Here is a 27,454-nt window from a genome sequence, read left to right as displayed (position 1 = left end):
TTAAATTTAAGGCTTATACTACTAAGCATAATGAAATTAATCTTTGGTTAGTATAAGTAGTTAAAGAATCTAAGCATGTACTCAAATTGATAGGGGGAGCATCTAAACATAAATTCCTATCTTGTTTTGCTCACCAACAATTTTGGCTTTAAATCAGTTTGTTATTCACTGTGCCCCCGTGGTAAATTGTGATGTCCTTATTGAATATCTTAATTAAAAAGTATAATGCTTAGCCACATGTTCTTTGTGTTTGCCATATGATCTTGCATATGATTGATAAGTTTTTAGGATCATTGTGGTTGTGGTTTTCTAGTTATATTTCAGTTTGTGTGCTTAATTGACAAACCAGAAAACTTGTCCTTGCTTGCTTTAAATTAAAATCTTATTTGTCCAGCAAGCAACCCCCAGCACTTTTTGCAAATATCAAAGGGGATATATGTTTAATACCTATATATATATATATATATATATATATATATATATATATATATTATATATTTATTGTATTATAGCAGGAAATGCTTTTAAATTAAACATGTTTTGGTTCTTGCTTGTGTGCTAAAGGCTTTCATGACTTGTGCTATCTATGCTTTAAAATTTTAAGTCATGAAGTTATTCTTTTTGTTTTAAAAAAAATTTTTTACAAAGAATGTTGTATAACTGGTTCATGGATCTTACATGAAAATGCATACGATCTAGTTAGATCATATTTATGCTCAAACCTTCTTTTTGGTATCATATGTCGTGTGCTTTTAACTTAAATCTTTCACGGGTCTTATGATATGTTTCAATTGCACTGGTTTTGGTATATTTCTGATGTAATCATGTTTGTTATGACATTTGAATTTTTAATGATCAGTTATACAGGCTGTGTGCCTCATTGCTATATTTCATGCTTTTTGAATTTGTTTATGCTTTAAAATGCATGACTATCATATCCCTTGCATGTTGATAGTTATACTAATGTTTACCCTTTTTGATCATACTGGACTGTTTGAGTTTATTGTTGTGGATAGTTGAAAATTTGAACTCAATTAGGTCGCTTGTATACAGGTATTTTTTGGGAAAAATGTTTTGTTTTCAAACGACATGCTGCTGAATTTTCTAAAAACCTTTTCCCAAACATATCTTGTATTCAGATGATTATTTGCCTATATACTTAATTGTTTATTTAGACCCTTTTTGTTGTTGCCAAAAGGGGGAGAAGTAGGCATGTAGCGACCCTATATTTCCTTAACATAAAATGTAATATAATGAATAAAAAAGTCAACCCAAACCCGTGGGTAATGGGGACACCTATTAATCACAGTGGAAACCTAAGCAACAACATTCATAAAATTTAAATCATCCATCCATCAAGCATAATACCAGAGTTTACTACAACCATCATGATACTGTATTTATATACATTCCCCAAAATATCAAAATAACTCTAGGATCAAACACAAAATACTCCTGTTCCTAATACAAAATCTTACCCTCCTAACAGGGTAATAACTGACTCCACGGCGGCCACGACCCGTCGGTCACTCAGGGTCTCCTGAAAAATTTATTAATGTTGGGGGTGAGACATATCTCAGTAAGGGAAAATAAACTAAATACAGCTGTGTGGCAACATGAATATTTGATACATTTATACATATACAGTACCTTTCATATTTCTGTAAACATTCATCATATCATACTGAATAAGCACATACTTTCATATTTACTAAATAACCATACCGAACATAAAACATTTGTGATAACTGTAATACTGAAAATATACCTAGGATGAATAGCTAGCTAATGTCATGTATTACCCCCATGACAAGTTGTGCAGCCCGAAGGCGGGACCCGACAATAGCTGGCCGACCATTGCCGAGTCAAATATGTCTGTAAGTACGATGAGCTCGCCACACCCTGGTCTGAACTGCCAGGTCGACGTCCACACTCTATTGAAAGTCACATCGACTATCCATCTCCCATCCGCTCGTGGGATGGTTAGCACTAATCTAACGTAGATATCTGATCTACATATAGCTACGGTACCGAGCTCCTGAAACTGAACTAAACTAACATCCGGGTTCTGATAACATATAATACATGATATAATAGTGGCCTCGTGCCAATCATTTGCATAAATACGGCTCGCTCCGAAAACATAAATACAGCCTCGTGGCGATAACATAAAATACGGTCTCGTGCCAATAACATAAATACGACCTCGTGCCGATAACATAAATACGGCCTCGTGCCGATAACATAAATACATGGCCTTGCACCAGAATCGTTTCAGGCATATACATTCTGAAAATAAATCATTTATCATATATTCGTCAAAATCATCACAACATAACTCATCTTTTCATAATACCTGAAAACATGCTTTGCTCGTAAAATCTTTCATACCATCATACATTTCACGTAAAATAATATTCCTGCCACACATGTGCTATTTAAAGTCATACTTTATATTCTGAAATCGTGATTTTCTGGCATCTCATACATACATATACATTTTAACATCATAGCAATATTTTCCCAATTATACATTTCATTCGTAATAAAAAAATATAACCTATGCTTTTCTGAAAATAGATTTACTCATAATTAATAATAATTTGCATGGAAAATAACTGTTTTAGTTTATTCCCTTACCTAACTACTGAGAAAGCCCCTAAAATATCCTAGCCTGACCCCCGTAGGATTTTCTAATCAATACCCTGAAACTAAAAACTTCCAATATTAAACTTCAGTATTTCTACGTGTACATCGTTTCTTATAACTACCGTAAGACCAAGTTGGGCTTAAAAAGCCTTACCTCAACTCAGGGACGATTTCCAACTAGCTTTCACCAACGATCTGGTTCGGTAGATTTGGAGAGAACTTCCCTAGGAGCGTTGTGGTGATTTCGGATTGTCGATCCGGCGTAAATCCAGCCCAAAAATGATGAGAGAGAGAGAGAGAGAGAGAGAGAGAGAGAGCCGAAGGGGAGAGAGAGAGGGCGAAGTTAGCTTAATAATGAAATTAAAAATATGATTTTTCCATATTTATAGAACTAAATTTGTCGACGAGCCACGTCCTTCGTCGATGAATTCTTTATTAATTTCGTTGACAAAATTTAGTCTTCGTCGATGAAATTCAGACGGGTCAAAACGCCTCTCGGTATTTCTTCGTCGACGAAACCCTGTGTTCGTCGACGAAATCCTTAAAGCCTTCATCGATGAAACCCCGTGTTCATCGACGAAGTCTATGGCCTCCTTCTGTTTCTGTTTCTATTTCCTTCTCTCTTTATTATTTAAATTCCATTATCATTCGGGTTGTTACAAGGCAAGTATTTGTCATCATCAAAAAGGGGGGGATTATTGACCCTATGGGTCATACCCTGTTTTGAATATGAAAAATACTCAGGTATTTAATGTCTACCGAGTTTATGTGCAGGTATTCAAATTGGTAGATCATATTGATAACACAAAGAGGAATTGGAGCTGAAGACCCAATATATGTTGTATTTAATTTCATTATTATTTAAAGGGTCTATAATAGTAAATAAGGCTTGACTTGTAATAATTGTATGCATCACCTACAAGATTTAATAGGTAAGCTCAAAACTAAAAAGGAACTAGAAATTACCCTAGGACACTCACTCATGCACATATTTATGTTGGTCATTTGAGTAGGGTGATTGCTTGCTTAAATAAGACCAAATTGCCCTAAATGCGCACATTTGGTCGAGTGTACTTGTATGTACAAAGACCTCCTGGTCGACCGAACCAGGACCGGGTCAACAGATTGACCATAGCTCGGTCCACAGAACTTGTCCAGTTCACTTTTATCAAATCGACCGAACTCCCTTGCAGTCAACATAATTGACCATTTGGTCGACCGTGCCAAGATTGCATACCAACGCCCTGGTCGACCAAATTCCCACGTGTGAGGACTCAACTGTCTGGTCGACCGACCTAGATAGTTCAAAAAGTTCCCGGTCGACCGAACCGCGCTAAAAGGAAAAAATCGTCCTGAACCTCCAAGTCCGGTCGACTAAACTTGTAGTTCATTTAAGGCCCGATCGATTGAACTTCAAGCAACTTTATCAACCGAACTTTCCTCAGTTGAGCAGTGCTCTCGGGTTGCCCCACATATTTTACCGCAGTTAATATTTTTAAACGGAGTTAATTGTTTTAAAATATATTAAAAATTTCCTAATAATTCCAAATGTGTCATGAACGGTCATACTTTGGGGGATGTCTATATATACCCCCTCATTTGGAATAATTAGCATGGAATTAGCAATCTTAATTAGGAAAAATCCTTTGAGATTCCAAAATCTATAATACTCATTTTTTAGCCTCCAACACTCATTCTTACTAAATTTTATTGCTCAAATATCTTTGTAAGTGTGATTTGAGTGTTGTTGTTCTATAGGTTTGCTCTCTTAAGATTGTACTTGTTTGATATTATTTTATTTGAGAGCAAAACCTCAAGTGTTCTTAGGGGACTTCATTGATAAGTCTATCCTAAGAAGACTTCACTTGAGCTTCTGAGTATTGCATTGTCATTGCAATATCTTGAGAAGTTCTTAATTGATTTTGGTTGCAAAAATCTTTTCAAATCGTTTTCAAATATCTAGTGCGTTTCATCTTGAGAAATCTTTGAAGGGATATTTGTTTATGTGGTGAAAATCTTTGTTGCAATATTCATTGAGTTATATCATTTGTTGAATACAAAGATTAAATCCTATTTGCAAACCAAATATATATATATATATATATATATATTTCTTGAGCTTTGTACATTAAGAAAATCTACTCGTTGAGATATTTGAAGTATTGCTAATATCTTTGTCGGAGCATCGTGATTGAAAATATTTTGTGATACAAAGATCATATTGTTTGCACTCTCATGCACTGATTGCATCGATCATATAACTATTTGGGAGTAGAACTCTAAGACCACATTGAGCTTACTTTATTATATCATTTGACGGTGTATATGATTGCATAGATTGGGTACACGTCTGCTTTACATGGAAGCATAATCACTGTACCAATTTCATTATTGAGAACATACTGTTCTATTCCAGGCACGAGCCTGAATAGGGAGACTAACCCTGGTAAATAGTCCCGGATTGGCTTAGACCTGGTTAGGAAAGTTAGGTGCGCCATCCTGGTAAGGCGTGTTGGTTGAGGTCAGCCCCTTGAATTGACTTGATTCTAACCGGTGCCGCACCACCCGTTAAGTGAGCTTTAGTGAAATCCTCGAGCTTGCGAGTTAGAGGCCAGGATGTAGGCACAGTTGGCCGAACCCCGATAACATATTGTGCGTGCATTTTATTTTTTCATAATTTATTTATTGCACATGTATGTTATGTTGTGAATGTTGCACATTACTTAATTTCCGAATGTTATATTTATCTGCGCATTTGGAACTGTATAGACAGACCCTAGGTTGCGAATATACTGCCGTTAAATTAGCTAAACCTAGGAATAAATTTTAAAATTCTAATTCACCCCCCTCCCTTTTGGGAATACACCAAAGCTAACAGAATATTTTGTGGATTTGAGTATGCTGGGTGTGTTAGTAAGTTATGATAATAGAGTTCTAAAACGGTTTTATATCCTTTACAGGATGGATCTAGGGAGTAGTAGTGCACAGGCTGGAGGGGACAATGCAAGGCCTTCCAGTATGGGTGGAGGTGACCCTGATGTTGTACTACATAGCGTCACCTAGCAGGTGATGTGAGAGATGGCTAGAAGTTCGGGAGGGCAGAGCTGCATGATTGAGCAGTTCATGCAGATGAGACCTCCGTCGTTTTATGAGGGAGTTGACCCACTAGTGGCTGAGAACTGGGTCCAGGACATAGAGGATATGATGGCAGTTCTTCCATGCACAGATGAGAAGAAAGTCTTATTTGCGACATTTAAACTTATTGGGGAGCCAAAGCACTAGTGAAGATTAGCAAAATTGTTGGAGGAGTTGAGATCGGACCCTGTAGCGGTGACGTGGAGCTGCTTCAGGAAGATCTTTATCAAGAGATATTTTCTCCCTACTATTAAGAGTGCGAAGGTGGTGGAGTTTTTGCATCTGACGCAGGGACCGATGACAGTACAGCAGTATGCTGTGAGATTTATTAAGCTGTCTCGATTTGCTCCGTGCTTGGTACCAGATGAAGAGAGGAAGGCGAGAAAATTTGAGGAGGGTTTGAGGCAAAATCTATTTAAGCATATTATAGGCTTTTGAGCTCAGACATTCGCAAAGGTGGTAGACAAAGCTGCAGTCATTGAGGGTGGCCTTTAAAGAGGCACCGCAGCATAAAGTCAGGGGAAGAGGCCCGCGCCTTCAGATGTTCAAGCAGAGTCTAGCCGAAGGCCTTGGAGGAGGCAGGATAACATAGGTGGACAGAGGTAGATAGTGAGAAATTGGGCTATACAAGGCAGTCAGACGTTTCCTTCTTGTACCTTATGCTTCAGGAGACACCCGGGAGAATGCGGGGTGTTAGCTTTACCATGATCCCAAGAGGGGGGGTGAATTGGTACTTTTTAAAATTAATGCCCTAGGTCAGTTTCCTAATAGTAGTATATTCACAACCCTATGGTCAATCTAGTGCAAATAAAGTAAATCAAATATAATATGTACCCAAAATTAAATAACGCAATCTAATTAACTACGCATGCACTAGAAAGCAGTAAAGAGAAGTGACACGCAGAAGTATTATCGAGGTTGGGCAAATTGCCTACATCCCCGCCTTGGCTAATAAGCACAAGGATTACTACTATAATGCTCACTTAAACGGATGGAGTGGCACCTAAACGATCAGGTCAATAGCACAAGGCTGACCTCAACCATTACAACCAATCCTTACCGGGCTGGATTACCGCCCCCTCAGGCCATGCCTAGAAACACAACAGTATGTTCACAATAATGAAATTGGTGCAGTGATTATGCTTTCATGTAAAGTAGATATGTACCCAATATAAGCAATCACATGCACCACAAAATAATATAATGAAGTAAGCTCAATGTGGTCGAAGTTGTCTACTCTCAAATATTTATGCAAGTGTAGCAATCAGTGCGTGAGAGTTTAAATAATATGATCTTTGTATCACACAATATATTCAATCACAATGCTTAAACAAAGATATTTGCCACACTTTAGATATCTCAACAAATGATTTTTCTTAACATACAAGCCTCAAGAGATGTATAGATTTTGTTTGCAAAAGAATTTGATCTCTGTATTTAAAAGATAATATTTCTCAAGGAATATTGCAACAAAGATCTTTAGAACATAAACAAATATTTCTCCAAGAATTTTTCTCAAAATGAAACACATGAGATATTTGAAAATAGTTTTAGCAACCTAAATCGAATGACCCTAGGATTCACATGCATGCATAAACATATATACTTATATCAATAGGGTGAATGTATAAGGGAGTTGGAACCGAAATACATTAAAAATGCATGTTTGGTCGACCAAACTTTCATAGTGTAAATCTGTCGGTCGATCGAACCGGTCAAGCGGTCAACATTTTCACCATAGCTCGGTCAACTGTATTGTACCAAGTTCATATGACTTGATCGACCGAACTCCCACCGAGTCAAAATTTGACTCCTTGGTCGACCGACCAAATTTAAATGGGCAACGTCCTGGTCGACCGAACCCACATGTGGGAAAATCCAACGCCCTGGTCGACCGAACTTCATAGTTCAAAATCACCTAGTCGAACGAACCGCGCGAAAATGGAAAATCGCCCTTGAGACACTAAGTCGGTCGATCGAACTTCCAGTTCAAATTTTACCCAGCCGACCGAACTCAGTCACTTGGTCAACTGAACCTCGTGTCCGGTCGACTGGTGCTCTCAGGTTGGACATTATTTTATACCGCAGTTAAATTTTTTAAACAGGGTTAATGATGCTAAAATATTTTTAAACAATCCTAATAATACCCTATATGTAAAGAACAATTATATTTTTGGGGAACTCTATATATACCCCTTCATTTGCAAAAATTAGTATTAGATTAGCAAAATAATTAGCAAATATCCTCTGAATCTCAAAAAGCTTATTTTTCATATTCAAGTTATATACTCTCATTCTTACTCATCCATATTGCAAATACCACTTAGTAAGAGTGCTATTGTGTTCATCTCACCAAGCTTAAACTCTCACTTGCTCATTTTGATTGAGATTGATTTTTCTTTAAGAGTAAGCTTCTAGTTTTTTCTAAGGGGTTTTGTAGATAAGCCTTCCGCAGGAAAATTTTTTAGAGCTTCTGAGTTTTGCATTTTTATTTCAATACTCAAGAGTTCATCTTGTATTTTGATTGCTGTTGACCTTATAAGCCACACCCAATTTTGATAATGACAAATACCCTTGGTATTTAATGTCTGTCAAGTTTGTGTCCAACTTAATAATAACAAGATCATTTGATGGCACGAGAAGACTTGAAGGCTGAAGACCTTAAAGACTATTTTCTTGTTGTAATTTATATTATTTGGGTCTGTAATAGTAATATAGGGCAAATGTCTACAATAATCTGCATTGCATGCATGTAGGAACTTATAAAGCTCAAGACCTTAGGGATCACCCTTCAGTCGACCGAAGCCAGGTTTTTTGGCGCATTTAAAAAAGGCCATAGAAAGACTCTAGGTCCCTACACATTGTACACAAAGTCCCCATAATCACTTAACATATTAGGGGAATTAATTGAAATGAAAATGAACATAATAGGCATAAAATGAGTGAGGTCGGACGACCAAACCCTAGGTGAACAAATCACCTCAGGCACCCGAACTGTTGAGAAGTCAAGAGTTTGACCTTGGTTCGAGCTACCGAACCAGAATGAATGCATTTCCCTCAGGAGCCCGAACCACCTGAAAAGGACTTTTCACCAACTCAGGCTACCGAACGATTTAGTTCAAATTAAGTCTCGGGCGACTGAACATATGAGTTCGGGCTACCGAACATATGACCGGGCACCCGAACCTCGGACATAACTCTCTGAGTTTTGTTCAGCCAACCGAATGAAAATTCGAGCACCCTAACTATTTTATATGAATTTTCAAGATGAGTCTATTTAGGCGACCGAACTTAAGTTTAGCCACCCGAATTCCTTCGGGTTGATTAATATTTTTATCGAGGTTAAAGGGTTGAACAGGGTTAATTTTTGCTAAACTTTTTTTAACAAATTTAAGAATACCCTATGTGTCCCCCAACGGTCATAATTTACCCATTCTCTATATATAGGGGTTCATTTGCAAAAATTAGTAGTGATTAGCAAATAGGATTAGCCAAAAATTCTCTCAAATTTCCTAAACCCTATTTGTTCATTCCGACCCCATAACACTCAAATACCTTCATTCCCTTGAGAAATCTTACTTCTTGAGTATTTATTACTTGATATTGCTAGATACTCCCACTATTTTTCCTGATTGATTGTCATTGATTTTGGGGGGTTACCTAGAGATTTTTATTTGATAAATCTAGTATTGGGAAAATCTCGTTAGCTTAAGGATCTTTGCATTATCATTGCAAAGATTCCTATAGCTTTATTTTTGTGTGCAAAATAAATTTTTGCAAGCTATATACTTCAAACTATTCTTGTGCTTATTTCACTGAAAGAAAAAATTTTGAGTTAGTTTGAATACTTGATCAGCATCTTTGAAACCCTAATCTAGTATTGAGATTTTTTATATCTAGTTTCAAAGAAATAGCGTGTTAGAACACTCTTGTGCTTGATCGTTTATAGACATAACATTGAGTGTTGATTGCAAATATACACCACTGAGCTTATAGTTCCTACGTGTTTGGTGTGGATTGATTATTACATGCGCATATTGTAGTACATATCTGCTTAGTGTGAGAAGCATATTTCTGTGTACGCAAATTTTATACACATTGGTTGTATTCCAAGCGTGGGCCTGAAGATGGAGACCAGCCCTATTAAATAGTCCTGGATTGGCTTAGACCTGATTAGGAGAGTTAGGTGCGTCATCTTGTTAAGGCGTGTCGATTAAGGTCAGCCCCTTGAATTGACCTGGTTGTAATTGGTACAGCTCTGCCCTTTAAGTGAGCCTTTAGTGGAATCATTGGGCTTGTGAGCTAGAGGCAGAGACGTAGGCACAGTTGGCCGAACCCTAATAACATATTGTGCGTGTATTTTATACTTTCCACACTTTACACTTCAGCACATGTATGTTATAGCGAATGATTTAATATGCGTATATTATCTACGCATTTGGGTGTGTGTATATAGGAAGACCCTAGGTTGTGAAATACTTCTAGATTAACTAAACCTAGGGGATTAATTTTTAAATAACCAATTCACCCCTCCTCTTGGGAATACACCAAAGCTAACAATTGGTATCAGAGCTTCATTGCACTAGACTTAAACGTTTTTGCAAAAAGATCGCAATGGCTCAATCTGGTGTATCCCCATTTGATGAGGGATAGTCACCCACCAATCCTCCTTTGTTTTATGGTGTAAACTACACCCACTGGAAAACTAGAATGAGCATATTTGTGAAATCTATGAATTGGAGGGCCTGGCAGGTGATTGATAAGGGAATTTGTAAGCCTATAGAAAATGATATTAATTTGATGCATGCAAATTCATATGCCATGGACATGTTATATCTTGCATTAGATTCTGATATTTTTGTTGAGTTTGTGGCATGTCGAACTGCAAAAGAAATCTAGGATAAGCTAGAAAACAAATATGGAGAGACCCAGGAAAATGAGGAAAATCATGAGCTACTGATCAACAATGAGGTATATGATTCTCTCTCTAGCTTGATTGATAATTCTGTTTCTGAATTCTGTGATATATCATATGCTGAATCATCTATTGAATATAATGACAGTTCTGGTGATAATGTGTGTGATGATTGTTGTGAAAAGCATTGCAGCATATCGTATGATGGATCATCTGATAATCTTTGTGATAGTCCTGTTGAACATGCATGCAATAATTCATGTGAAAACTATTGTGTTAACTTTTATGATCAATCATGTGTTGAATTAAAAAATAAAAGCATGTTGTCATTTGAAGAACTAGAAAGGACTTTATTGAAAATGAATAAGTTTCTAGTTAGGGTGAACAAGAAGAATGTATCTTTCAAAAATGAAAATGAGAGGATAGCTCTAAAAGTAGAAAAAATGAAGGAATATCATGCTATCCTTGAGAAGAGAAAGATTAAGAAGGTCTTGAAAATCATTTGCTTAGAAAGAAAAATTGACAATTATTTTGAAATGATTTTGAAATCTAAGAAGTATAGTTCAAATAAACCCTTAGGGGCATAAAGAAATAAATCTTTTGAAAAGGGTTCATTTTTTAATTCCCACGGTCATAAAATTTCCTTAATGTGCAAAACCAAAATAAATAAGCATAATCTTTCATGCATACACAAAATTTGCTTATTTTGTGAAATGTTATGGCACACTCAATTTACTTGTCCATCTAGAAGTGTCAGAGGCTTAGATAAGGAGTTGGCGTGGGTAGTTATGAAAGCAAACCCTGTAGGACCAAAAGTGAAATGGATCTAAATTAACATTGCATAGATATTTTTTAATCATCCTTAGTTCCTAGGTTTAAGGGGGTTGTGATGACTGTAGGTTTGGGAAGTGGTTGTTGCTTAAAATGAAAATCTTAGTATATGCATTCACTAAAAGATCTCTGTTGCTATACCTTTTAATTGAGATTATCATCTTGATACAAAGATCAAATAAATTTTGCAAACCATTTTTGAATATCTCTAGTGGTTTATATTGAGAAAAATTATTTGTTGAGATATTTGAAGTGTGCTTGTGATCTTTGTTTGTGCATTGTGATTGAAATCATTATTTGACACAAAGATCATATCATTTACACTCTCACACATTAATTGCAATATTTGCATAAATATTTGAGAGCAGACATTAAGACTACACTGAACTTATCGTATCTTATCTTTTGGTAGTGTATTGATTATATTGTGCTGTGGTACATATCAGCTTATGTAAGAAGCATTTGTTTGTACGTAAAATTTTAAATTTGTTGTATTCTAGGCGTGGGCTTGAAGAGGGAGACTAGACCTGTTGAATAGTCTCAGACTAATTTAGACCCGGTTATGAAAGTTAGGTGCGCCATCCTAGTAAGGCGTGTTGGTTGACGTCAGCCCCTTTGATTGACCTGGTTGTAACCAGTGCCGCTCCACCCGTTAAGTGAGCTTATAGTATAATCCTTATGCGGGTGTGTCAAGGCGGGAATGTAGGCAATATTGGCCGAATCCCGATATCATATCTAGTGTTGATTTCATTTTTCGCAATTTACATTCTGCACCTTTATGTTTGTTTATTATTTGAATATTTGTTTGGGATTGTGAATATGTAGAAAGACCCTAGGTTTGTGAAATACTGCCTGCTGGATTAGCTAAACCTAGGAAGAATTCTTAAATACCAATTCACCCTCCTCTTAGGATTGCACCAAAGTTAACAAAAACTACATGCAAAACTTTCTCTCTCTCTTTCTCTCTAAAATTCGTCTCTCTCACCTTCTTTCTAGAATTCCAGCTTCGATTCTCGCCGGTTTGGCAATCAGAAGCTGCTACGTTACTTTTGGGAAGATTCTCTACAATATTGCCAGATCAGAATTTTGATTTGGAGTATTTGGGCACCATTCCAAAATTTAAGTAAGTTGGTTATTTTAAGTTTTATAAGTTATTAGGTATTTCTGAACTAAAGGGAATGTGTTGGAAGGTGTTACACTAGTATATGTTAGTTTGTTGGAAAATGTGAATTTCAAGGTGTTGAGCTGGAAACACACATGAGTAAGTTTGTTTAGATTTGTGGACTTCTTAGTAAGTCAAGTAAGGGGATAAATTAAGTCAACATTTTTCATGAAAATATTATTAATATACAACATTTTTTTTTAGAAATTATGTATGCTATAGTATAGTGTTTGGGAATACTGCTATTAAACAGGAAAATATATTTAATACATTTTATTAGAAAATATGATTTCAAATCATATTTTATGTTTAGAGTATTATGCATATTTGTGTGGCATGAGTATAAATTTCCATGAAATTAGGTTATACTAGAATAATATGAAGGTTCTGAAAACATAACATTTTTCCATCACATAAATCATAAGATTTTATACCCATGCCACACAAATTAAATCATTTTCCCTTATAATATATATATAAACATTCCCTATAAACAGCAGTAATTTTTCCAAACATAATTTTATATCATATATAATTTCTGAAATAAAATGTTGTAAAATAATAAGTATTTCAATGAAAATTTTAACTTAATTTATTCCCTTACTTGGTTTCTTGAACTTCGCCAACAGGAATCTCAAACTAATGCTTGCGGCGCTCACCCAGACCCTGAATCAAAAATCCTAATTCCATTAAATCAATCCTAAATAAAATACTATTTTAATCTTTCCTAAGCCCATAAATTCCAAATAAATAATTATACCCTCAAATATAACTAATTTACCTAATTCCCCAAATCTCACTCTCGCTTTGGAGTGAGGCTTAGGAAACCCAAATTGGAAATTTACTCTGGTCAAAATGACGACGATCGCGACTAGGACCCCGTGGTGGTGTCTGATTGTCGATTTAGCGGCAGATTTAAGGTGAAATTGAGAAAATAGGAAAAAGTTACCTAACCCCAAAAATGGTGTCTACGTCGCTCCCATGACAAATCCACTCCAGTAGAAATGTTAGTGGCAGAGCTAGGAATCCAACAACACCTTCCATTTCCCGATCAGCCGAATATCCATCAAGAAATTGAAGAGAGTGGGAGAGAGAGACAGAGGAAATCAGAGACGTGTGTGTGCATGAGAGAGAGAGAGAGAGAGAGAGAGAGAGAGAGAGCGCAACTCTCTCTTTGGATTTCAGAGGAGACATCTCCTTCAGTAAGTATCCTGAATGAGTTTAAAGCATTATGTAATATTATATATATACATACATATATATATATATATAAGAGTAATTATTTTATTTATTTAATTGTTATTATCATTAATTAATCAATTTTATTAATTTAATTAATTAATTAATTAACTAATTTATTTATTATTATTAATTAATAATATTTATTTATTTATTTATTTTTACTTTTATTTTATTTTTTTAGCTTTTATATTCTCAAGCATATCATTTTCTGGGGCGTTACATTCTCCCCTTCTTATAAAAATTTCATCCTCGAAATTTGTTGAATACAACCCAAGTAAAATCCATCGTTAACCTAATAAGTTCAGAGTTAACCTTTATAACAATTCTATTAGAACTGGTATTTAACTTAAATCGATGGATTATACATTCTGTCCTAGTACACTTTACTTCAACACCAACGCTCAACAACTTCAATTCCCATCTCCAACCTTCCAAAGATCTAACACCAACATTTCCTGTTTAGCATATAATTGATGCTCTCATAAAGTTTGTGAAATTAACAACAAATGTTGTTCATGCTCTTCTTGAGTCTTTGAATACCCCAAAAATTATCCATAAAAATTATAATGAATTGATCAAAGTATGGTTGAATAACTTGATTCATTATATCTATGGAAATGTAAGGTGCATTGATAACCCTCAATTGGTAACACCAAAAACTTATAGCGATCTTACTATGTACTCAATTTTGTCTTTGGGTTGTATAATTTCCAATTCTTAATTAGTGATAATTTAATTGCAAATCAATCTTCAAAAATTTTGGGATTTTACCAATTAATCAAATAATCCACCAATCCCTAAAAGTCAATACCAATTCTGTAATGTAATTCAACTTCCAATGATTAATGCATAACCTCAAGGCCCTATTATGTCTCTTAATGAATAACACAGGTGCAACCTATAATGATATACTAGGTCAAACAGATTCCTTGTTAAGGAAATCTTCTAGTTGCACCTTAAGTTGCCTTAGTTCAGTTGATGTCATTCAATAGGAAGCAATCGACATAGGCTCCGCTCCTAGCACCAAATCAATATTAAATTCAATCTCCTCTTGAAGGTAGCCCTGATAAGTCATCTGGAAATAATATCTAAAAATTCATCACCTATGGGTAAAAAAGTTTGGGATTCGTTAACTCATATGTTTCTTTCATTACTACTACAAACCCCAAATATGTGCCCAAATTCTATCCTTCCCTAGGCACTCAAGACGTCAAGTATGAAAGCTTATTAGTTAGAAAGAAAACCCTCACTCCATTTGGATTTATGAATACTATTTTCTTTTAATCATAAACAACTAGCTGTATGATCAATAGATGACCAACAATGGTTAGCCTCATCTTTAACCAGAGAACTTGCAATAATGACTCATACTCATCAAGGATCATACCTGCCAGGACATCCCAAACCAGGATGTGTGATCATTAGTCTGTTAGATCAAATGTATAAAAGGCACTTCAAAATCTCATTATAACTTTGTAATTCATTTGAGTAAAAATTATATGAACTTCCGAATATTCCCTGGAATTCTAATCACCAAATTTCTTTTCAATGTCAATTTAATGCACAACCTTATACTTTAAAATCAGGATAAAGTATCATTTTCCTACTAGATTGGTTTCTAAATTTTTCTTGCTTCCAATAGTTTTAAGATTCCACTACTAGCATATGCTGGCAAATGTTGAATATCAAAATATAGTTGAAAAATATCCTCAATGAAAAACAAGGATTGTTGTGACGACATGCTATTTATACGGGTTTTATATAAATATATATATACTATGACATTTAACATGCTTTGATACCAACTTGGATTAAACCCAATCATCAACCTAAGTAGCGAGAAGCAAAAATCAAATAAACATAACCATTTATAATTACATACAATACCAGAGTGCTAAATTGTTCCCCAAAATATACATATATAGCTATTCCCCAGAAATGTCCTCAACTGGCTAAGGCTATACAGAAATACTCCCAAAAATACTCACTCTAATATCAAGGCAATACTAAGGCCCCTCTATCTGCGAGCCTGATTTGCTCGCCTACCTGGATCACTTGAAAAATGTTAAAGTAATTGGGATGAGCCAACGCTCAGTAAGACGAAATATGCTATTACTAGTGTGTGGCAGATGAGTTACAATATTATTAAAATCTCTTGCTATAAAAATCATGAAAAACTGAACTTGTAAATACAGTACAAGTAATAAAATCACCCCCATTTTCAAGTTTCTTAACATATCTGTATTTTTAAAGTTTCTACTCAAAATACTTCTAATATAAATAAGTATTCTTCCTGTCTGACCGACCAGGGTAAACCACTATACTCCCTCGGTCTGATCTGCCCTCCTCAACCCATATCTGATGGGGAGCCTGTCCACGTCAGGGCACTATACGATCGACCTACTACCACATATTATCTGAATAGGTGGTTGCACTCTGTAACTGTATGTAGCTACGATACCGTGCTCTGTAACTGTATGGTCCAATAGGGTGTGATACTATATAATACATCTCTATATACAACTATATGATTTACCATTATTCTGAAATAACTGTATTAACCATGACAATGAAATAAACTGTAATGAACTATAATTGTATCATCTGTATTTCTGAACTGAACTGTAATCTGTAAGTCATGGTACTCATAATTGTATAATCATGGTACTAAAAACTGTATAATCATGGTACTGAAAACTATATAATCATGGTATTCTGTAACTACTATAAAACATAACCACTAGCAGTATAATCTGTAATTCATATCCTAAAAATACTGTAAAACATGTTTCTTTACTATACTCATATCCTCAAGCCACACAAAAGTTTTAAACATATTATACATAAATAATAAACTGTATAAATTTCTATCGTGAATAATCATATAATAAAAACGTATAATTTATACTGAAATATAGTAAAATTGCCTAGCATAACATATTTCCCTTACCTGACTCTTGCTAAAATCCCTTTACTGTAACAAGTCCTACACCCCCAGGGTTCTCCACTCAATACCCTGAAAACCAAATTTACCAGAACAAAATATCAATATATCTTGGCCTACATCAACTATCAGAAGGCCAAAAACTAAATAAAAAACCTTACCATAAATTTGGGATGAATTCCAACTTCGTTTCCCCAATGATCCGCTCCAGCAGACTTGAAGAGAACTCCGCCAGGAACATCGTGGTGGCCTCAGATCGTTGATTCGGTGACTGATGGGGCCAGAATCGAAGAGAGAAGAGGGAGATGTCATAGGAGAGAGAGAGAAGAGGATTTGCAGCAAATTTCTGCGATAAAAATCAATTTACGGCTGTTTATACTGCGAGATTCGTCGACGAGCCACGTCATCTCGTCGACAAGTCCTTAAGTAATTTCGTCAACAAACCTTACCCTTCGTCGATGAAATTTAGAGTAACCCAAATTCTTCTTTCAGTATTTTCTCATCGACAAGTCGTAGCTTCGTCGATGAGGTCCTGAAGAACCCTCGTCGACGAACCCCTGTATTCGTCGACGAGGCCTAGAAATTCCTCGAAATTATCATTATCTCCAAAGTGTGATGTCATCGACTACCACTTTCTGTTACTGTTTCCATTTCTCTCCGTCTTTATTATTTAAATACCATTATTCTTTGGGTCATTACAATTGCAATTATGGCAAGTCTAAGTCCTGCTATACTGACTTAAGCCAACCCTAATCATGCTCTAGTGACTGGCCAAATATGTAATAAACATGTGTCTTGGTGTTTTGTACAGAGTACAATACTAATGAAGTTATTTAGTTTGCTATGATCAGTGATCGAATATTGTCTGGCAGCACAAATCTTGTGTGGAATGGACCAGAAAGGAACAGTAACGTTTACTTGTACTAGAGAGTTGCTAATGGTAGAAAGATCATATTCTAAGGACGGCTTCAAAAGCCACAATCAATTATAGACAACAACAGAAGACTCCACATTAGGCTGTATACAAATCAAATCCCAATCGAGCTGATGCCTAAGAGGTTAAATTGATATCCCATTGCCAAGTAAGATTCGCATAGGATAGAGTAAAAAGATAAAGCTTCAGGTCCTAGCATGTATGGTTTTCCTTCTAGATGGTAGATTGCTAAGGTCCAATTATCATTATGATTTTTATTTTAGGTAAGTTGCTAAAGATGATTCCGTTAGGTGTTATTTGATTCACAAGATCCTTCAGGTTACTTGGCAATGTGATGCCCATGACATCTTATTCTCAGGTTTGTTTTCAGGTTAAGGTGATAACATCACTTCCCAGGAAATAAAGAATTTCCACAGAACATAGAAGTCAAATTGTTACCCACTTAGTATCTTATATTTTTATGGACATCTTAATTTTAGGATTACACTGTCTCCACTATTTTGGCCGACTTATGGAAATATGAAATTATGTAGCCGATGCACATTCTCATTGACCCATTTTCTTTTTCACAACCAATACCAGCGCTCCCCAGGGTGAGACACTGGGCCTGATAAACCCCTTATCTAACAGTTCCTGTAACTATTTCTTTAACTCTACTGGTGACATTTTATACGACGCCTTCCAAATCAGCGTTGCCCCCGAAATTAGATCAATAGCAAATTCTACCTCACATGCAGGAGGTAATCCCGAAAAATCCTTAGGAAAATACATCAGGAAAATCCCTCACTACCGGGATATCCTTTAATCTCAACTCCCCTTCTGGTACCTCCTTCACACAATCCACAAATCCTTGACAACCCTCCAACAACAACCTCCTCACCTGAATGGTGGATAACAATTGTGGTGGGGCGCGCACACATGGCCCCACAAATCTATACTCCTGTCCTCTTGGAGGTCTGAACACTGCCTCTTTCTAATAATAGTTAATACTGGTCTAACAGACAACTAGTCAGTCCATTACCAAGATCAAAATAAACCAGTGCCTATAAAGCACTACAAGACCAACAGACAATATCCTTCCCTGAATATTCGTTGGACCATCCTTAAACACCCTTCTACATTTTACCATTGTTCCTATTAGTGTGGCTACAAATAATTTGATGTCTAACAATTAAGTTTCCATCTTACACAGTCTGATATATTCCCAAGAAATAAATGAACACATTGCTTCTAAATCACATAAAACAATAACTTTAACTGAAATTATAACTTTACTACCTGTCACCATGTCTCCTACCGCCTCAGTATCTCTCGGTGTCAATGCATAAACTTGCGCCAGAGCAGTATTCATCTGTTGTTCACCTTGAGGTGCCTAATAGTCTCCTCTATATGGTCGAGGAGCAGCCGCTATCTCTGGAGGTGCTTGATAATTTCTCAAATTTGGCTGCATGTGGATGTACCGTCATATGCCCCTGCGTTAAATACAAAACCCTGCTGCCTTCGCATTTCTAATGATAGCGGGGAAGTATCACTTGAAGAACAACTCCCTGAAGCGGCTCCAGGTCACCGTTACAGGCTCAGGTCTATGCTCTTCTACCAGTCTCGCTAATCTCCACCAGCATTTACTTCCCCAGTCAACTTGAATGCAGCAAAGGATACTTTCTGCTCCTCAATACAAGGGAGCACTGCCAACATGTAATCAATATCTTGAACCCAATTCTCAGCCACTAATGGGTCGGCCCCTCTAAAAAATGACGGGGCTTCATATGCATGAACTGTTCAATCATGTAGCTCTGTTCCCCAAAACTCCTAGTCATTTCTACCATCACCTGCTGGGTGACGCTACGTAATACCACTAATACACTTAACACACTAGGATCCAAAAATAATCTTCTATGACCATTTATTTTATCATCCTTAATCCCAATTTAGAATTCAATCCTACCACTCAAAAACAGGAACTGATGATAGTATCCATGGTTTTCCTAAAATTGTCACCACAGGAAAAACACAGAAACAATCATGGAACTCTTGCCTCCAGGCCGCAATATAGAACGCCAAATTCCCAATCTCATCCTCTAAAAATAACTTACTTATATTTCAATCTACCCATCTCCTACTCTCATCAAAACCCATTCCTATACTCTAGTATTGTCTCCTCTACACTCTAAAGTCTTCAGAACCTAACAACCTAGGCATTGATACCAAACTGTAACGACCTGTCTAATTTTCACACACACACACACACACACACACACACACACACACACACATATATATATATATATATATATATATATATATTTTCATATATTAGCCTGCCAATAATCACAACTACCACATACATAATCCACCTATCATATGAACCTAACACCCTAGCAGCAGAAGGCTACAACATATACATATCAAAAAGTCCAACAAACACAATACCATAGTTATACAAAAATCTATCATATTCAAATACACACATTCTAACATGAACATAAAGTTCCCTAGGATCACTACCCCAAAATCCATTTGACCCTAGTGGAACAACCTACCCTTCTGGTAGGGTAGATCAGGCGACCACTATCACTGCAGAACTCTATTTGCTCCCTTACCTGGATTCCGTGAAATATTTTAAAACTAGGGTGAGATATCTCTCAGTAAGGGAAATAAACTAATATCAGTATGTGACAACATGGGTATTTCACGTGTTATAAGCAAATACTGTTCATAAATCATATCTGAGAAATCTATCTGATAAATACTGAATAAAAATATTGAAAGTAGCATACATGTCATGCAATATATCGATACATGTGTACAATACGTGAAATAAATCCCAGGATGGATAGTTAGTTGATGCCATGTATTACACCCACATAACTGGGTTGTGCGGCCCGAAGGCGGAACCTAGCACTGGCTGGCCGACCATGCTAGATCAATATAAGTCTGTAAGTACAATGGGCCCGCCCCACCCTGGTCTGGACTACCAGGGGGACGTCTACAACTCTGCACTGAAGTCATATCGACTGCCAATCTCCCACAGCCCCTTGCGGCATGTGGTAGCACTAACATAATCTGAATATATATATATATATATATATAGCTACGGTACCATGCTGTTGAGCTGAACTAAACTAAGCCATCCAGGTACTGATATCATATACTATATTTTATATATTGAATATAACCGTTTCACCATAATATCTAACATAATAATATTTTCATAAAAATAACATATCTTTCATTACGGCCCTTGCGCACGCCGACATTTCATATCATATCATATAAATTAATGGCCCTTATGCCATTTTATATAAACTATGACCCTTACGCCATTTCACATAAATTACAGCCCTTGCGCCGTTTCATAAATTACGACCTTGCGCTGTTTCACATAAATTACGAAAAATATAATTCCTATATTGTTTTAACCATTTCTCGAAAATAATAATAGCATGAAGGTTCTGAAACATAACATTTTGTCATCACATAAATCATAAGATTTTATACCCATGCACCACAAATTAAACCATTTTTTCCTGATAATATATATATATATATATATAAACATTCCCTATAAACAACAGTAATTTTCCAAACATATTTTTATATAATACATAATTTCTGAAATAAAATGCTATAGAATAATAAGTATTTTCATGAAAATTCTGGCTTAATTTATTCCCTTACCTAGTTTCTTGAACTACACCAATAGGAATCCCAAACTAATGCCTACGACGCTCACCCGGATCCTGAATCAAAAATGCTAATTTCATTAAATCAATCCTAAATAAAATACTTTAATATTTTTGTTAAGCGCATAAATTCCAAATAAATAATTATACCCTCAAATATAATTAATTTAATTAATTCCCCAAATCTCACTCTCACTTTGGAGTGAGGTTTAGGAAATCCAAATTGGAAATTTACTCCGGCCAAAATGATGACGATCATGACTACGACCTTGTGGCGGTGCTCGATCGTTGATTTAGCGGTAGATTTAATGAAAAATTGAGAAAATAGGTAAATTTTACCTTACCCCAGGAATGGTGCCTACGCCGCTCCCATGACAAATCCGCTCCAGTAGAAATATCGGTGGCGGTGCTAGGAATCTAACAGCACCTTCTGTTTCCCGATCAATCAAATATCCGTCGAGAAATTGGAGAGAGAGAGAGAGAGAGAGAGAGAGCGAGCGCACGACTCTCTCTCTGGATTTTAGAGGAGACATCTCTTTCAGGAAGTATTTTGAAGGAGTTTAAAGTATTATGTAATATTATATATATATATATATACACACACACACACACACACACACATATAAGAGTAATCATTTTATTTATTTAATTGTTATTATCATTAATTAATCAATTTTATTAATTTATTTAATTAATCAATTAACTAATTAATTTATTATTATTAATTATTAATTAATTAATTATTTATTTATTTATTTATTTATTTATTTTTATTTTTATTTTTATTTTTATTTTTTACATTCCCAAGCATATCATTTTCTAGGGCATTACATGGCTAACATAATTTCTATAGGTTTCAATTTAGATGAAGGAATAAAAATTCAAAAAAACCTATGCATGAGCAGTTAAGAGAGAAAGTCATTCAAACTTTAGCCTCTTACGTGTTGAAATTCATAAGAAGAGAGGCAAATAGGTTAAGTTCATCTAAAAGAATATTCATTATGACTTTTTGGTCCTCTAAGCCTAGGCATTCAAGCCCAATATAAATCATTAAAAATCTAGAACACTTGGCTAAAGAATTTGAAAAATAAGAAAAGGCATAAGATCGATGGATAAGTACATAACTTAAGGGGAGTGTTACCTTCATAGTTCTATCAATTAAATGCTCTCATAACTATATTTTGTGCCCATATACCTTTTGAGATCAGCACTTCAGCCTACTATCCATAATATACTGAATGATTAAATCTTTTTTGATTGAGGGTTTTTATTTCATATAAATTTTTTATTGAACTACTGGAATGCATGTTTGAACGGAATGCCAACTGCATGGCTGCTGCAGTAACTTGGGTATTGCATGCTAGTAGTGAATCTAGGAGTTGCATGCTGATTAATCTAAATGCCACTTGCATGGATGAGGCAGTGATATGTGAATTGCATGCTATAGAAACTCCTAGGATATCTGGTGCATGTATTTGTGAAATGTAGGATAGGAAAATGTTCTATTTATAGACAACATGCTGCCGAAACATCTTTTGATTTTTCCCAAAATAATCAAAGTCCATAAACCATGCACTAAGATGATTATGATTTGATGCATGCTAAAATATTTTTAAAAGGATGAGTGAATGATGAAAGAATATTAATCTTCATCCTTGATTGAAAATGCATGCTGTGAAAAATTTAGGAAAATGCTTTTTCATGTGTATTCAAGGGAGTTGAACTTCATCTCTAAGAAAAAGCATATATATATTTTAAATATTTTGAGAACTCATATGCATCGTGTTTTGCTTTTTGAATGTTGAGGATCTTCTAAATCCCTTGAACATCATATCCAGCTTTCATGACTTTATGATTAGATATGGATTATTCTTAGTTATGAGCATTAGAATATGTCTTAATATCTATTTTCTAATACATTTGTAGTCTATAGGGATGATTATAATGGTTGCATTTTTAAAATGAATTAGTTTATATCCAGTATAATCGGTCTAATGATTTAAAAATGATTGCCTGTACTAATTTGCATGCTCAAGGAAATTTATCTTTGATTAGTATAAGCATTTCATTGCATCTAAGTTAGGAGTCAAATCGAAAGGGGGAACATCTAAAATTAAATTTTCATCTTGTTATGCTCACCAACATTGTTGGTTTAGATATGTTTTGAATTCATTGAGGTATGTGCTTAAATGTGATGATTTTGTTGAAAATTTTAACTTGAAATATGTTGATTAGCCACAATCATTTGTGTAGTCATATGATCTTGATTTAAATTGTCATATCCTTAAGATCTATATGGTTGTATTTTTCTAGTCATATTTTGTTCTGTGCTTAAATGCCTACCAGAAAAAATTGAGCTTACATGATCTTTAAAGTTTCTTTTTCAGTAAGCATTTGTCCTCTGTTCTTAATTATTAGAAATATCTTAAAGGGAAAATTTCTTATGGCAAGAAGTATCTTTAAACTAGGACATGTCTTATCTCTTGCCTATATCTGCTTAAATACTTTCATGACATGGGCTAGTGCTTTAAACTCAAATTTTGTGTCATGAAGTTTTATTTTTTAATTTTTTTTAAGGGGCATTGCATAACTAGTCCATTGATCATATATAAAAATATATGCAAACTAGTTAGACTGAAATCATGCTCAAACCAAAATCTAGATATCATATGTCATATGCTTTGAACTCAAATCTTTTACGGGTCTTATGATATGTGTGAATTGAAATGGTTTGTGAATATTTCTAGTCTGACCATGTTTAACATGTCATTTTAAATTTTAAATGGCCTGTTATACCATTTTTATATGTAAAATTGGAAATTTGTTTTTAACAAGCTATAAATTTTTTATGCCCAGTTGTTGAGTTAAAAAATGGGAGCTCTCTTTTAAGCCAATTTTTTTTTTTTTTATACTCAAATTGTTTTATAGTTCACTTAGCCCTTTTACTGATCCCAAAAGGGGGATAATTTTATGAGCAAAATTATAAAATGACTTTGTGCCAAAAAGGGAAAATTTTTTATAAGACAAATATTTTTAATGGGGTAAATATCTGAGCTTTAATGTACTTTAATGCTAAAACTAAATGCATGATTATTTGAAATGTCTTCTGTCTTTTGATATGCTTGAGCCACACTGTGTATCTTTTAAGTTATACATATTGTTAGGTGGAACCTTTTCAGGCTTAACTCATTTTGCTCATATGTGTTTGTCATCATCAAAAAGGAAGAGATTGTTGACTTTTAGAGTTCGATCCTTATTTTGATGCTGACCAAGTACAAGTATATTAAGTGTGTATTTAGTATATGAACAGGTTTACAATTCGGCATACATAATGCAGAGGAATCATGGAAGCCATGAGGACGTAAAGACCATCTCAACTTGGTGTATTCCATGAAAAATGAAGAGCAAAAGAAGATAAAGGCATAATAGATCTCATTTTTAATGCATTTAATTTTAGATTTGGTATGTAATAATGCATGCTCTGCATGATATGATTGAAAGCTCATATGACCGTAGACAGACCTTAGGGCACCTTAACTTTCATCAAAAACCCTTTTCAGAAAATCTAAACTCACACAAAGGTTTTTGAAAATTATATTAAGAAAAAATAGGGCTAAAATTCATTTTTGCGAAGGCCTCGCAAAGGCCTCGGTTGACCGGCCTTCTTAAGCATTAAATGCCCTAGTCGACTGACCTCGACCGACCAACCCGTTTTATATATAAGACCCTTAGCCAACCGTTCTTTATATTTTGACTGATTTCTAAAGCCCAGCTAATTGGCCTTCGTCCCTTAGAAAGCCCCAGCCAACCAGCCTGATGAACTGGCAAACTGGCTCTTATGGCCAGCCAATTGAACCTACAAAAGTTTGAAGAATCACCAAGGCCAGCCGACCGGTGCCTTCCACGGCCAACCGAGCCTATTAGAAATTCGAATTTTTGGCTTGGTCAGCCGACTGAAGCAGCCCACGGTCAATCGAACCTCTCACGTTTTTCAATTTTTTCGCATCTAAACGTGATTATTTTTTAATTAAATAATTTTAAAAATACCCTTCGTGTCCTTAACGGCCATATTTTTTGAGAACTCTATAAATAGCCCTATCATAAGCATAATTAATAAGATGATTAACTGAAAAACTCTCTCAAATATTTTTGCTATATTTTTCATCTTCAAAGCTTAAATTCATACTCTCTTACTCTCATTTATTTAAAAATCATTTTTAAGAGAGGTTTGATTATTTCTTTTACTCTCTTCGTTAGCAAATTTATTACTTTTGAGGATTGTTTAATGAATCATTTATTTGAACATTTATTTTATCATTCAAAGCATTTACTCTCACTTAAACTTTTATTTTTGAAAATCATTTTGATAGTAATCTTTGAGTTTCTCCCATATTATTTTCTTCATAAATATTTTTGGGGGAACTTGTTTTATAGCTTGCGAATCTTTGCACATATATTACAAGATCTCAAAGGCTCACACATTCTTTATTGCAAAAATAATTTTTTTAAAGCAAAAACCCTAACTTTCTTGAACAATATTTTTGAATATTACTTTTGAAGAAAGTGTTTGGGATTTTAACATCTTTGAAGACTTTTATTGTGCACTCAATCTTTTATCAAAGATCATATATAGTTACTTAGACTAAAATCATTTGAATGCAACAACCCTAGGTTCTCCTACTCTTTATTGAAAAATATTTTGGAGAAATATTAATTGGGGTTAAATCTTTGAAATTTTTATCATACACATCTTTTTTCAAAGATTGCAAAATATTATTGAGAAAAATACTCTTACTCTACTGAGCATAAATCATATCATCTAAGAGTGCATATAGAGCTTCAAATTGTACATCTCTACTTGTTGTAAAAGCATTTCATTGTATGAAAATTTTAATATCTTTGTATTCTCGGCGTGTGGTATCGTCGGAAGAGAAATATACCGTCCTGTAAGGTGTACCAGTTTGGCTCTAACCCAATTAGGTGAGCTGAGGCGACTCCGCCTCGTAAGGAGAACTAATTATGGCTCAGCCCCAAAATTGAGTTGGGGAGACTCTGCCCCGTAAGGAAATTTGGTTGTGACTCAGTCTCGTAATTGAGTTTGGGAGTCTCCGTCTTGTAAGTAGAGTTGTAAGGGGCGTCGCTCCACCCATTTAAGTGAGCATTTAGTGAATCCTTGAGTTGCAGGCTTAAGGCGGGGCTGTAGGCAAGATTGGCCGAACCTCGATAACAAATATTGTGTCTGCACTTTCTCTTTCCCTATACTCTTTACTTTCCGCACTTGTATGCTTATGCTTAAATTGTTGTGAATGATATATCTGTTTTAAATATTTGCATACTTGATTACTTGGGGATTTGAGATTGCTTAGAAAGACTCTAGGTTGCGCAATACTGATTGTGGTTTAAAATTGAACACACTTAACCTAAGTAGAATTTTTGTTTAATACCCAATTCCCCCCCCCCCCCCCCCTCTCCTCTTGAGAATACACCATTCCTATCATCATTAAGATTTTCAAAATCTCATAGGAAATCCTTACCTTTCTATTAAATCTTAGGAGACAACAACATTTTTTTTTATTTTTTCATTTTGCTATTAAAGGGTGGAAGAGCATTGACATAGGAGTTGGACTTTATGCAAAAGAGACCAAATGTATAGATAGGGGGATAAACTTGCATCTTAGCCTTTTACTTGTACACATTGGCGGTTGTGTGAAAATTCATAGGCCTTTCTAGGATTTTTTAATATGATAGAGGGCAAGAGCCACTAATATATATATATATATATATATATATATATATATATATATATATATAGTTTTTAGTACCTAAAAATTTGTCTTTCAATATCTTAAACTTTTAACACATTTTCTATTTTTCCACTCATTTTCTCTTACTCGATCATTTAAGAGGTCTTCAAAGGTCACTCAAAACCTCCCAACATAATTTTCTTAACGGTACTCTC

At 35.1% G+C, this 27,454-nt stretch overlaps 1 long non-coding RNA gene across 1 annotated transcript; it reads right to left on the bottom strand.

Moving 5' to 3' along the window:
* Window positions 1-1,332: 1,332 nt before the first annotated feature.
* LOC131159591 (uncharacterized) lies at window positions 1,333-17,151 on the bottom strand. Its single transcript, XR_009137829.1, has 3 exons — window positions 17,040-17,151; window positions 16,885-16,950; window positions 1,333-1,540 (listed from the first exon to the last, which is right to left on the bottom strand). It is a non-coding gene; the product is annotated as an uncharacterized LOC131159591 (long non-coding RNA).
* Window positions 17,152-27,454: the final 10,303 nt, after the last annotated feature.

Source organism: Malania oleifera, chromosome 7 (assembly GCF_029873635.1).
Source record: "Malania oleifera isolate guangnan ecotype guangnan chromosome 7, ASM2987363v1, whole genome shotgun sequence".
In the NCBI taxonomy this organism is placed as follows: Eukaryota; Viridiplantae; Streptophyta; class Magnoliopsida; order Santalales; family Ximeniaceae; genus Malania; species Malania oleifera.
Note: the sequence above shows the minus strand (reverse complement) of the source record. Positions and strands in the feature narration are given on the sequence as shown.